This window comes from Panulirus ornatus, chromosome 73 (genome assembly GCF_036320965.1).
Source record: "Panulirus ornatus isolate Po-2019 chromosome 73, ASM3632096v1, whole genome shotgun sequence".
Taxonomy (NCBI): Eukaryota; Metazoa; Arthropoda; class Malacostraca; order Decapoda; family Palinuridae; genus Panulirus; species Panulirus ornatus.
In genome coordinates this window covers 2,210,001-2,224,706 of record NC_092296.1, presented here as the reverse complement: position 1 = coordinate 2,224,706, position 14,706 = coordinate 2,210,001, and the positions used below count along the sequence as shown (strand labels likewise).

Below are 14,706 nucleotides of genomic sequence, written 5' to 3'. Positions count from 1 at the left end.
TAACCAAGATTTTATTAAGATATGATAGGCTAGCCTGGAACTAGGGCATATGAAGTCGTCAGGTGGAACCAGGCACATGAAGTGGTCAGGATAAACTATGTAAAAGGCTGTAGGGCTTAGGAGTTATGATAATCTGTAGTTTTGTTGCATTATAAATGACAGCAAGAAAGTGGGTGTAAGGGAATAGTACTGTTTCTTTGTCCCTGGTACTACCTCACTCACACTGGAAGCAGCAAACAACCTTAAGAAATCAGCTTTTCAAGTATTGTAACCGTGATGATGCCACACGTACATCACAAGAGTAGTGCTGTCTCACTGGTGTGATAGTCTATGCCAAACCTATCGATGTAAGTAAAGTTAGAATTTTTAATGTATGTTATTAAATTCATATAGAAATCTGAAATATTTCTTGTTGAGATAAGGCTCATTCCTCTGTTCTTAATGCTACCTTGCTAATGTGGGAAGTGGCAAATATGTATGAAAAAAAAAAGACCTGATGCTGTGCCTTGTTTCTGTTATTCCAGTTAACTTTAGCATTATTGTGATATTCATGTAAGACATATGGAACATAAGAGAAGTACCTTATAGTACTGTGTTATGATAGCCATAGAAACACTTTTTGCACATGGTTATATATTTTAATTGTATTCGATACACTGAGAAATCTGAAAAGATTAAAAGCTCAGCAATGATTATGTCTCATACACTTTGTATATTCAATATTGTACTTATATTTTGAATTGACTCTTTTATTGGCAATTTTTTTTAAACTTTTTTGCAAGTGACAGCCATTAGTTACTGTTATCATTTACTTTCATCTGTGGTTGTTTTGTTAGAATATATTCAAAACAGTTATTTAATGCAGGTAAATTATTGGAAAATTGTGTATGTCTGTACATTTACTTATGACACTCAACATGAATGTACAGTAATGGATGCATGTTCCAGAAACATTTCATACCATGGAATTTATTTTCAGTGAGATTGTGATATGGGAAACTTTAGCTGAATGCATTATTGACATGAAATAAACACCTTGGGAAAAATTCTTTAAAATAAGGTACTGCAGCTATAAGAGAATAATTTTTTGTTAAGTACTTAGATATTTACCATTTTTATCCCCTGTTTGATGAAAATATTTTTTGCTCGAAAAATAGAATACACTATATCCAAATCAATGACACCTTTTTGATACTTGGAGAGCTTTCTTCAGAAAATGCTCCTTCTTATTTTTCTTCAAAGTGCTGACTATTGAAGCTTCATAACTGTTGGAATACTGGTACAGAAAAGTTTGATGTAGTGATGTTGGGTCTGTGTCATGCTTTCATTTTTTAATTCAGCATAAACTGGGAAGATGATTCCACATCATTGCATTTCAGATATCCATTCTAAATGGTTTCTTTTCCCATTTAACAATATGCAGAGTATAATAATATTTTTACAATTATACAGCTCCTATCTGAAATTATTTTCGTTATTAGGAAAAAAATGTGATTCTTGATTGTACAGTTCGGAAATTTGATAGGTTTTTTGGTTTTCTTTAGTAGCTGAGTATTGGTCTTTGAGTACAATGTAGAGATATACAAAATAGAGATTCATTGACAGATCTTTTTTGCATGTGAAGGCATTTAGTTATACTGTATGACTTGACAGCACAGAAGCCCTCGGGATTACGAGATAAGACCTTGATCCATGATAAAGTAATGCATTGAACAAGAGATCTCCATATCTTAAAAGTAAATTATCTTCATAAAGAGCTTTTGACCAAACAAGATTCATTCCCATTTATACTTCATCAATGATTATTTTCCGTGATAGAAAACTGCTCAGCACAAATGATCATCTCCATGACATACTTAATTCTGTTGACACAATCTTTATTGCTCAGCAAAGTTTAGATATTAGTGTCTAGTTATATAAGGGATGTTGCATTTATGCAGTATCTGGTATCTATACTGTTTTTCATTCATTAGGAAATATGTATTCAAAGATTTTTTTGTACAATATGCATATTTGATATCCTTTTAGAATGATGTCTGAAATTCATTTAGATTCGCATAAATGCTAGGACACTTTTGATCTGCAGCAGTAGTGAATACTTGATGAATTTCATCATGATATAAATTGTTTAAAAAGAATTAATTTTCTGTATTATCTGTTCTTTGTATGTTAAATGGAAGGGTGTGAATTGGACTATTAACAGAAATTCTCCCCAGTAGCGATTGCTTGCATAGTATTGATAACTAATTTTTGTGGTGTCTTGTTTTTGTTAAAGGTCACTCACATGTTTTCTTATTGAATTGGTTTTACCATCTTTTTCCAAAACAGCCAGATCTGCCCTTGTAACACTGCAACTGTAATTGCTCTAGGAAATAGATGAATAGATTTGTCAAGGCTGATGTAAATAACTCACTTCCCACAGTTATCTGGGTATCTTATGTAGTGTTCTTTTCCAAAGGTGAAAATGCTTTTATATTGTCCCCATGAAATCAGCATATTGATTACTACTGGCATAGATGATTTATGAAAGAGTACTGGATTGAAAAGTTGAGCTTGTGCTGATGCTAAAGATGAGTTAGGTAGAATGATACAACTTCACTGTTTATGTGGTAGGATGATTATTTTCAAAGCATCATGAAACCGCTGAATAAATCAGAGATTTTGTCATTGTAAACTCTTTGATAGTTCACAAAAGACTCTGTTATGTTGAAGGTAACTCTGGAGTATTTACACCGTACCATTTTTTTCCCAGAATGATAATGCTCCTGCATTATGATGTTTCATATTTATAATGATCCGGAATGAAGGGATGATCCTTGTGGAAACAGGTGGTTCTTCTGGTACTCAGTCAGCTGGAGCAGACTTTGAGAAACAACCTAGAATATGGGTCAGTTTTGCTTGTTCCAAACTATTATGTTTCGTCTGCACTATCTTTATCATATTAAGGTGGCAGTAAGTGGAATATTTAACAGAATTTCTGATTTAGGGATAGAGATCAAACCTGTTCCATTTACTCCAAGACCCAAGTCACCAGTTTCAGAAACTGCTTCAGAAGCCTCGCATTTGCAAGAGGTATTATATCTGAAGCTTTTGGTACAGGTGATCTGCCTCGGATAGCAAATATGAAGCATATATAACGACTGTGATCCCTGTGGCTCAATCCAAACTTTCGTCAGATGTTGCACTCGCTGTTTTCTGTGCCCTTTAAGTAACAATGGTTGTGCAGATGAAACAGGCTTGTCTAGAACAGCTGCAAGTGAAATCGTGTTTCGAGCGCTGGTATCATGCAGGACTGAACTGAGAAAAGTCTATTTTCATGATGTAAAAATGTGGTAGGGAACTTGCCCATTGTACTCGTTTGCGCAAATGGTATGCAGACAGCACAGTCTACACATTTTTTATCTATTTTATGTTAACAATGTCCCTATGTAAATTCGTGCTCATTCTGTGTACAGAAAGGAAGGTACTAGATGTTCCAGTAGGCATGTCTTTACTAGATGTTCCAGTAGGCATGTCTTTCTAGCTTCCCTTGAGCTCTGCTGTATCTATTTACAGAATTAATGTACCGCATCAAAACAATGTGTCGTTTAATACATATTCTTACATTCCAAGTGACACATTATACTACGTAACGCACATTTCTTTCATAAATCTTTCTTATTTTGTCTGCTGATATTCACTCATGATCATCATTCTCGTATGTCCTCTTTTTGGTTTAGCTTCATAATTAACCTCTTCATTGTGTGCCGAGGCTCTTCCATTACCAACTTCCAGCCTCCCGACGGCCGAGCGATGATTAATGGAAGGTGTAGAAATAAAAGGTATTTTGAAAGCTAGCCAGATAGCCAGCGGCCTTGACTCACTCATCCTCGCCTCGCCGCACAACCTGACATCATTTCTCACCACCACCATGGTGGACCTTGACATACTTCTTGCCCCTCCTAGGTGTCTCCCATAAGGACTCCAGGTCTCCCTACCCCCCCCCCCCCCCCCATCCCTCCCCTTCTGTGGACGTTATTGCTTTTTTAATCAACTCTTTGTAGTGTGCTCAGCTCCAGTTCCACTTCATCCAGACAGACTTTTGTATACTAATTAAGTTTTTGGCCTACACATACAATATATATATATATATATATATATATATATATATATATATACACGATAAAGGTGATCTGTAAATAAGTGTGGGAATTTTTAGTGACAGGACGACCCTTGGACAAGACGGTACAACAGTTGGGTATGATGGCCATAGGGTTGAGTTATTTATTCTTATAGTTTTGTCCATTTTGTCCAAAGGCTTTACCGTTGTTCTTAAGGGCCGTACCGTTGTGCCCGAGGGTCTTACCGTTGTGCTCGAGGGTCTTACCGTTGTGCTCGAGGGTCTTACCGTTGTTCTCGAGGGTCGTAATGTCGTGCTCAAAGGAAGTACGTCCCTCCGTGCCCTAGAAGGACAAACCACAGTAATATCAGATGTGTTTACCCAAAATCCTTCCCGCCAATAACACGTCCTTAGATATTATTTCCTTTTTTTTTTCTTCCAGAATATCTCGAGCTGTGAGGTCCCCTCCTCCCCCAGTGTGACACGCTATATCCCGCCTGAGGGGGAGTCGCTGGGGAGCTATTTTGATAAGGTAGGTGTGCTAGGGTTTTAACTGTGTGTCACTAATAGTTTGAGGTCAGGAATGGTAACGGTTGTCGATCATTTGCGTCTTGTGCTGCAAATGAAGTATTTGTAAGGTAAATATTCCAGAAAGAACAAACCTTTTTAGTATAGTTAGTTAGTTGTTATTATTATTATTATTATTATTATTATTATTATTATTATTATTGTTATTATTATTGTTTTTATTGTTATGCTTAATCGCTGTTTCCCGTGTCGGCGAGGTAGCTCCAGGAAATACGTAGAATGGCCTATTCATTCATATACATACATACACACACACACGTGTGTGTATGTGTGTGTGTGTGTATATATATATATATATATATATATATATATATATATATATATATATATATATAAACGCCCATAACCACACATATACATATATATGAAATACATACACATATATACATATATACACATGTACATATTCATACTTGCCTTCATCCATTCCCGTCGCCACCCCGCCACACAGGAAATATCGTCGCTACTCTACAAGGTCGTTTGACATTGTTCTGACGTGATGAGGAGAGGTCGTTCTCAAAAGGACGACCCTCCAAAGTCGTTTACTGATTGACTGGTTAGCTGATACACACCGATCTTAGTCGTCCGGTAGAAGGTCGCACTGTTATTGCCCAAGATCAAGCAAGGATATTATGTGTAAATACATGTCAGTAATTACATGTTCATCCCGTACGGGGAGGGAATTACCCTGTGTGTGTATGTGCAAGAAAATGAGGTTTCTTTCCCACCATCTTCGTCAGTAGATGATCATTTGGGCTTCCTGTGTCGGGACTTGAAACAATTGTCCCGGATGGAAGCCTTTAGGAAGCGTCGTGGGACATGCCCTACTTGCTGGGGACGAGAGAGGGAAGGGAGAAGAGGACCATTTTCCACGTATGGTGGCGTAAAAAATGTATGGTAGACTCGGATGTGGTACCTTGGCTATGGGCGAGAAGGATTCGACTCCAAGACTCTCGTGTTTATAGCCTCTTAAAACATCATTGATAGTTTGAAAAGGTTGAATATAGATAGATATTTTGTTGAGTGGTTAGGGGTTTTATTTTAGATGATAACCAATTTTAAGGTTTTTACAAATTCCAGCATTTTTTTTTTTTTTAAATCGGCTGGTTTAATACTAGTAAATTTTAAGGTTTTTGAAATTTAGTTTAGTTTTGAATTTATACCAGTCTTGTTTTGAATTCATTTACAGATTGCTGCCGTTTCGTAAAGCTTTTACACGTTTTTTTTTTTTTTAACAATAGTTGTTAAAATGTAAAAAGAATTTTGGACAGTTTTACTTTTGAATCGACTATTTTTTTTTTTTAAGAATTAACTTGTAACAGCAGGTTGACGAACACTCCATCGTATTGTTATACCAAATGTTTTTTTATTCGAATGTATTTTTTTGAGGTGGGAGTGCGTTGGGTACCACCCCCTCCCCTCCAATGGGGTTATGTGGTGGTGCACAGAGCGTTGCATGGGGGGAAAGGTGGGCGGGTGTTCTTGTTATCATGGGGGGGTTATGGGGGACCTACAAGCGAGATAGGGTACACGAGCCATGGGGAAACCCATGGCCATGTGGCTGATATCTTCCCTGCTGTATTCTTGTTAGCTCCTGTATTCTTGCAGCTACTGTGTTGGCAGCAACTGTGTAGTTTTGAGTGTTTTTAGGATTATGGCAACACCGTCGACAAGCTGCTTTGGCAACACTAGCGATGAGCTGCCTTGGCAACACTTCACCCATGGGAAGGGGGGGCTCGAACCGAGGATTTTGTGATTTAGATTCCGTTTCTCTCTCTCTCTCTCTCTCTCTCTCTCTCTCTCTCTCTCTCTCTCTCTCTCTCTCTCTCTCCAAAATACAAACTAACCTAAGAAAAAAAAAAATTGTCTGTAATGCTATCGGCATCCCAGGAACATAAGGAGTATTTGGATGTGAATATCCGAATATATCAGTGTGAGAGAGAGAGAGAGAGAGAGAGAGAGAGAGAGAGAGAGAGAGAGAGAGAGATTTATATCAATATCTGCCGTATTGACAATGTCGAACAATATATATATATATATATATATATATATATATATATATATATATATATATATATATATATATATATATATATATTCTTTCTTTTAAACTATCCGCCATTTCCCGCATTAGCGAGGTAGCGTTAAGAACAGAGGACTGGGCCTTTGTGGAATATCCTCACCTGGCCCCCCCTCTGTTCCTTCTTTGGAAAATTAAAAAAAAAAAAAAAAAAACGAGAGGGGAGGATTTCCAGCCTCCCGCTCCCAATATATATATATATATATATATATATATATATATTATTGTTAGGCTCTGTTTTTCTGAAGTCTCGCCCATTTCGCCATCATGCTCTGCCCCTCCGCCTGCCCTCTTTGTCCTTCTAGACTACGCCCCTTTCAGAAGCTGTGCCATTTGCCAATTAAGCCGTTGTATCGTTCGCCTTCAAGGCCATTTCGCTCTTAGAGTCGCACACTCTGGTCACTACCCTCCTCCCCCATCCGAAGCCAACATCTACAGATCCCACTCTCTTTTATTCTAAGCCCTAATCCCGTTTTCTCTTGAGCCCACATCTACAAATCCCTCTCACTTGTATTTTCAGACCTAACCCTATTTTCTATTTAGGCCAACCTCTTCCTGGAAGTCCCACCCTCCTGCCACTAATCTCCCCTACCCAACCACCCCCTCCTTCCTCCTGACCCTTACCCCGTTTTCTTTCCTATGCCCGTTACCACCCTCTCCGTTTCTACCCCCGTGGTCGGAGCGCCCTTTAATCTCGGTCACGAGGGGGGGGGGGGGGTTGCTGTTTGAAGCCGCGGGCGTGACGGGCCAGGCCTCCAGGGAGGGCCAGGCCAAGCAGCCCTTTGGCCAGGCCCTTTTGATGTGTCGCCGTCTGCGCCCTTCGTCAGGAGACGCGACCAAACAGGTCAGCCGATGGTTTGCAAAAGAAAATGTGATCTGTGATGTGCCATTTAGCATGAGGGGATTATCTGTCTATTTCTATCTCTTATGTATGTATGTCTGTATTTATATGTATGTATCAATCCATCTGTCTCTTTATCTGTCCGTCTGTGTAAGTATATGTGTATATCTGTCTATGCCTGTAAGAATATATGTATTTATCTATGTATATAAGCATATATGAATCTATGTGTATGTATCTATCTATCTATCTGTAAGTATATATGTATCTATCTGTCTATCTATCTATCTTAAGTATATATGCCTCTATCTGGGGGGGGGGGGGGGGGGGGGGGCTGCAATTGTAGGATTTGGGGCGAGTGGTTAGTGAAACCGGGGCTATTATATCCTTAGAGTTTGACACCGCTTAAAAACTCTAGGGGCATTTCCAAACGACATACGACTTTATATTGACGAGGACTTGGAATGATTTGGGTTCGGAGTGTTGGTTGATCTTAACACATACACTCTTGATAGTCTCTTCACATATTATGATATCTTGCTCTGATATGTAGTTTGACGAGTGTGTAAAGATAAGGGTGAATTATTTATAGTTTGGTTAGAATAGAAGGAGATAGGAGGAGGGTGGGACACGGGAAGGGATGAATTGAAGTGAGGAGAAAACTGGCTCAAATGTGTACAGGTGTATGTTTAGGGGATTTACCCCCCGCCCCCCCCCCCCCCCCCCCAAAAAAAAGGCTTTTTTGCATATTCCTGGTAGACCTGGGGGAGGGTGGGTGAGGAGGGGGTGTGTTGTATTCGTCTTGTATCTTTGGTTGTGATAAAAGAGTTGTAGAAAAGCGAGTGATTTTTTTTTTTTTTTTTTTTTTTTTTTTTTAAATGTGAATTAGAATTGAATTTATTGAATACTGTGTCCCGTGTGGTCTCCAGCCCGACAAATGGAAGTAAATTATATAATCTCTCTCTCTCTCTCTCTCTCTCTCTCTCTCTCTCTCTCTCTCTCTCTCAATAAAAAAAGAAAACTGTGGGAAGCGCTACCTCAACGACTTGGTTTTGAGAAAAAATTATAATAACGTTAGGTATGATCACGGTGAGGTAAAGTTCATTAACTTTGTTCATACTTCTGTGAGTCATAGAAGTGGACTCTGTCAATACTGGGAAGAAAAAAGTATATAAATTGGTTTAACGCGTTTGGGCCGAGGGTAAGGATTTGTTTATATATATTGTAAGGTCCTAAAAATGCGTTGAGTTAGTTTATATATATATATATATATATATATATATATATATATATATATATATATATATGTATATATATATATATATATATATATATATATATATATATATATATATATATATATATCAAAAGATCAAACAAGCTTTTGAAATGGGGCCCCACGAGTGTAGAACAGCCTCCCCGTGCAGTACAAATAGGTATTTAGACATTCAATCCTAACCAGCCCAATTACTCCCTAATCCCTAACTAATCACCTCGAAATCCCCCTGACCAACCCAATCACCCTAATTCCCTCCCTCGCCAATCCAAATACCCACCATCCCCCTCATCAGACCAATCACCCCCTAACGTCTCAGTCACCAACCCATCCCCCTCAAATCCCTCCCTCACCAACCCAATCCTCCCCAATCCATCTCCAATCCCCTCTGTAGTACTTTACCATCACCTATTCCTTCACAGATCGCTTGTAATCTCGTGTATCACGACCAATCGAAGGCACTGTAACAGCCGTCTCACTTTTTGTCCATATCTGGTGCGCTGTGTCCATTTGTATCCCTCGTCCCCATGGCACAAGGCGGGCAGCTGCTTCCCACAGCTATTGTGTGGCGACCAACCCGTCGAGGATTGACCGTTATGTTACCTTCTTTCCTTTCCCTGGGGATTTCCCTTCCTCCTTCCACCTTTCCCTCTCCTTCAAACACCCGCGGAGTCCAGATTAATTCCTGGTGATATTATTTAGTTTATTTCACACAAGATGGTCTTTTGAGTGAGTGTGTGTATATGTGTGTGTGTGTGTGTTTGTGTTTGCCCTACAAGCAGGGTACAGTGAACACTACCAGATTGCGCACACATTAGAAACAGCGCACACTACAGGTAACGCAGACCACAGACAACTCATAGTATAAACAGCGCACACTACAAACAGCGCACAATGCAAATAGCGCACACTACAAACAGCGCACAATGCAAGAATTTGAGGAGATGATAAGACACTTTACTGAGTCATTATGTACTTGATAGACTATCATAACTCCCATGCGGCCTCCGCATGCGTATAGGGAGCGCGGAACATATTCTCCAACCGCATGACACAACGCATGCGCACTAAGCGCTCAGTTAGGACAGTATCATATAACACAGAGGCTGACCCACCAGCCTTTTACAATTGATAAGCGCATAAATCGGCGTATGCGCTGCAGTGTTGATTGTAATACGCACTGTAGAGCCATGCGTGTTGGTAATTGGCGTAGTTACTGGACCGGCGTATTTAAGGAGAAAATTGAACGCATTGAGAACCATGGGTATGATGGTTGTAGACAAGACGCATGAAGCCCCTATGCGTAGATGGAAACGGTATAACGCCCTGAAGAGAGCCATGCGCACTGCTAGTACGCAGCACATTGCGCATTGCATGGCGACGCATGCGCAGTGGTCGTTGGCCTCGGGTGTAATGACCTCATGGCAATGGTGTCTCGTGTGTTATGACCTTATGGCAACCAGGGCTGTTAACGGGGTCGTGGTGGTCTCCATGGCAACGGGACGGGTACTGTACCCTCGCTACAGCGAACCAACAGCTGACATATGGTATAATGTAAATATATTTATTATGATATAGTTATTATAGATTTTGTCTTAGGTGTATCGTCGGAGTAGTATATATGGACACTTAGGAATATATATATATATATACAATTGGAAAGGATCACAATTTTGCGCGTGATCAAGTATATTCCTAAATTCCTAAGTGCACTTTCGTGTAATAATCACATCATCAGGGGAGACACGAGAGAAATATAACAGTCAGTTGATATGCAACGAAGAGACGTATAATAGTATCGGGTGGGGTATGTATAGAGAGAGGGAGAGAGAGAGGTCACCTTAAAGATAGGGGCTGGGTGGGGTTGAATTGTCTAGGACTATTGGAGGTGGGAGGGAAGGGAAGGGACGGTAGGGGGGAGTGGGTGTCTACACCACTGCCCCCATCCCCCCAGGGGTGATGGGTGTTGAGCAAGTAGACTGTTGCTACCAGCCGGCCGGCCGGCGAGGCAGACAGACAAACAGACGCCATGCCTCTAGTCCTGAACCGTGTACAATATCTTTTCTGTTTATAAACAGGAATATGAAGATTTGCGTTTCATTCCCGTTCTTTTAGAGAGAGAGAGTTACATGTTGATTGATATACCTTGCGCCGCAATACGCGGCAGGGTACCTATACTCAAGCCCTCACACTGCGAACCGTGCGTACCGTCTCTAGCTTGATGCCGTGTCTGGCCACCACCAATGCCAGATGGTACGACACTAGCGTACCGGTTTTGTACCGTCCCTGCTCGCGTACCGTGCACATTAGTTGGATCCTTTTATATCCTGGTGGTACGTCGTAGGATAAGTATTTATTAAGCGTTCGTTAGCTACTGGAAGCCTCTCCAGTCCTTCCCTAAGGCAAGGCGACTCCTTCAGGATCTGTAAGGAAAGTCCTTCGCTCCTCCCACAGGAGACAGGAGCCATTCAGGATCTATAAGGAAAGTCCTTCTGTCCTTCGCTCCTCCCACAGGAGACAGGAGCCCTTCAGGATCTGTAACGAAAGTCCTACGCTCCTCCCACAGGAGACAGGAGCCCCTCAGGATCTGTAGGGAGAGTCCTACCGCCCTTTCTGAACACGCCAGCCAGCTTGCTTTAGGATCCTATACATCAGGAGGTAGGGGTAGGGTGTCGGCTCCCCGCGCGGTCGAGGGACTCCTCTCTCTCGCTCGCTCGCTGTCCTTCAGGCTTGGGGTGGGTGGGTCATTGACATCCCACAAGGCCAGGGGAAGGATTGACTCGGGTGTCCCTACATCCTAGGAGGGGTGGCGGTTTGGTGGGGGGGTAGAGAAAGAGGCGTGTGGTGGGGCGCGGGAGAGAGAGAGAGAGAACATCACCATTATCTTGTTATTGCTCATTGGTAATATTTCTCATTTGTCCTTATTGAAGAGTAAAACGCGCGCGCGCGCGATTCAACCTCAGAGGTTGAATGGCGTATCGTCGATCTCAGGGGGGGGTTTAAGCTTTGACGTGCTGGTCGTTGCCATATTCCAAGCTTTATGAAGGCTTATCGTGCCCGAGGGTCGTGCCATCGTGCTTAAGGGGTAAGGAGTGAGTTTTAGCCCGAGGGGGTCCCCCCTTTACCCCACCCCCTTCCCCTAACCTCATTACGTTTTCCTTCTGAGTTTCATTTTGGGTCGTCGAACCACTTTCTAATATACTGGAGAAAGCAGTACTTGGCAACAATGGGACTGAAGTTACCAGTTTAGGATATATGAAAGATTAGCTTTTATGAATAGATAATAAGAAGCGAATGAATTAATATAATGTTTTAACTGAAAATATAAGATACGTTAAATGAATAGATAAATAAATAGAATGATAATTGATATATGTTGTTATAACTCGGCCGTAATGAAGAAAGCAATATCTGGCAATTATCTTGGAAGATAATGCCATATGATATATTTTCTAAAGATATTTTGACGGTTTTCGTGACTTCGCCAACTCAGCTTTTCGTATTTAGTGAAGTCTATCCACTCATCGTTAGACTGTGGTGTCTAATGGTTGAAGAGGTTCAACTGACCATACATCAAGGATCAGTGAACCGTATTCAAAAGGGGTTCGAATCATATAACAAGGGTTCAGCTCCACATATACGATGCTAATCTATACAATTACACCTATAAATGGCGAGGTACAGCAATACATTAATGTATGAGATGTATAAATAGATTCTATCGTGCTGAATCTATTCGGTCTTTGGGTCATCTTTTGTGCTGAAATAGGATGTGAAAAATTATACATTCCAAAGGATCAGTCTCTGGTAAACAGGGTTGCAATATTGCGCTGGATTGGAGAAGATATGTCAAATGAATTATATATAATTGATAATCCATGACCAGTTTATGTTAAAGTTTTGTTACTATTTAGGACTTTTCTAAAGGCTCCTGCAGAACGCTGCAGGGTAATGTAGACTCTTTAGAGTGAGAAGGTCTAGCCACGGGTGATTATTCAGTCTAGGTTTATCCTTGAGACAAAGGGTATTCGATTACTAGTAATCGAATAGTCATTACCCTCTTGGGGGCGATCATAGCCTAGCGGTTAGCGTTTCCCGACGCAAATGTACGGGGTTCGAATCCTTGCTGTTGGGGTGGGGTGTATTATGTCTATCTATGAAAAAGGTGTGCGTTCATTCATATCTATATCTTATATATATATATATATATATATATATATATATATATATATATATATATATATATATATATATATCGTGAAACTGTGGGTTTAAATCATGATGCGATGAAAGCGGAATACAGATATTTGCAGAGGGTCAAAAAACTGAACACAAAAGTTTATGCGGCGATGAAAACGGAATAAACAGATTCGCGGAACGGTGAAAACGGAACGGGGGGGAATTCGCTGGAACGGAACACGATTACATTTATGAAATGAAACTGTTCGGTCTGTTTACATACGAGCGAGCGGGTATTGCTTTCTATCTATTGATGTCAAATGATTTTTACAGATACGATTGGATAAGATTGTTTCGGGGCTTGGTGTATTCGTAGTGAGTTATACGTATTATAAGTATTAATGCTGTTGTGGTAATATAACGTACGGTGTAACTTAAGTGATAGTTTAAGTGAGGGTTGAAGTGGCATTATTATATAGGGCTTAGATAAACGCACGTTTGTGGTTCAGCCTTTAAGCACGACGGTACGACCCCTTGAGTACGGCGGTGCGACCCCTAGAGTACGACGGTACGACCCCTTGAGTACGACGGTACGACCCCTTGAGTACGACAGTACGACCCCTTGAGTACGACGGTACGACCCCTTAAGTACGACAGTACGACCCCTTGAGTACGACGGTGCGACCCCTTGAGTACGACGGTGCGACCCCTTGAATACGACGGTACGACCCCTTAAGTACGACGGTACTACCTTGAGTACGACGGTACGACCCCTTGAGTACGACGGTACGACCCCTTGAGTACGACGGTGCGACCCCTGAGCACGACGGAACGACCCTTGAGCACAACGTTATGATCCCTGGGCGCGAAGGTAACTAGTTACCACTGACCATGTTTTTTTTTTTTTTTTTTTTTGTTTTTTTTAAGGTCCCTCCCCCACCTCAAACCCCTTCACATTCACCACACCACCACCAAATCTGCCTTACCCCTTCCCCTACACACACACACACACACACACACACACTACAACTCCGTTTGAACAACCTACATCCTGTTTTCTATCCTTTTGTACTCCTTTCCCTCCCCTACCGCGTTAAGTTTCTGTCCTTAGTTACACCACGCGAGCGCTGGAGGGGGCCCCTCCTCCTCCTCCTCCTGCCACTCGCCCCAACCCACCACTCCCCCCAAAGCCCACCACATTACTACGCCTCCTTCAACCCTCCGCCCGCCCCTCCGCCATTAACCCACCCAGGAATGTCGTACGCCGCCCAGGGCGGGTCATTACGCGGAGCCCTGCCGACCGCTGACTGTCTCCTCTCTCTCCCTACTCTCACTCACTCTCTCTCCCACACTCTCCCTCCCAGGTAACATGCAAATGCCTTTCCTTCCCTCACCCACCGCCCCACTCTACCTCCCTGGGCTATAAATATCGCGCTTCGCTGCCCAAGTTGGGATGCCACTGTGTGTGTGTGTGTGTGTCGCCTATGTGCCTATGTTACGCCCATGTCTTTCGCTACGCCCTTGTCCATGGTGTTACGCCCTCATCCTCTAGCGACCCTTGTCTTGTATCTAGGATCTTGTCCTCTTGTTACGCCTACGCCCTTGTCCTCTTGTCACGCCCATGTCCTCATGTCACGCCCATG

At 41.6% G+C, this 14,706-nt stretch overlaps 1 long non-coding RNA gene across 1 annotated transcript in view; it reads left to right on the top strand.

The window, feature by feature from the left end:
- The window catches only part of LOC139748381 (uncharacterized), a 61,287-nt gene that overhangs the window by 5,731 nt on the left and 40,850 nt on the right, over positions 1–14,706 (top strand). Inside the window, exon 2 of the long non-coding RNA XR_011712651.1 lies at positions 4,542–4,631. This is a non-coding gene — a long non-coding RNA (uncharacterized lncRNA). The remainder of the gene's footprint in view (positions 1–4,541; positions 4,632–14,706) is intronic.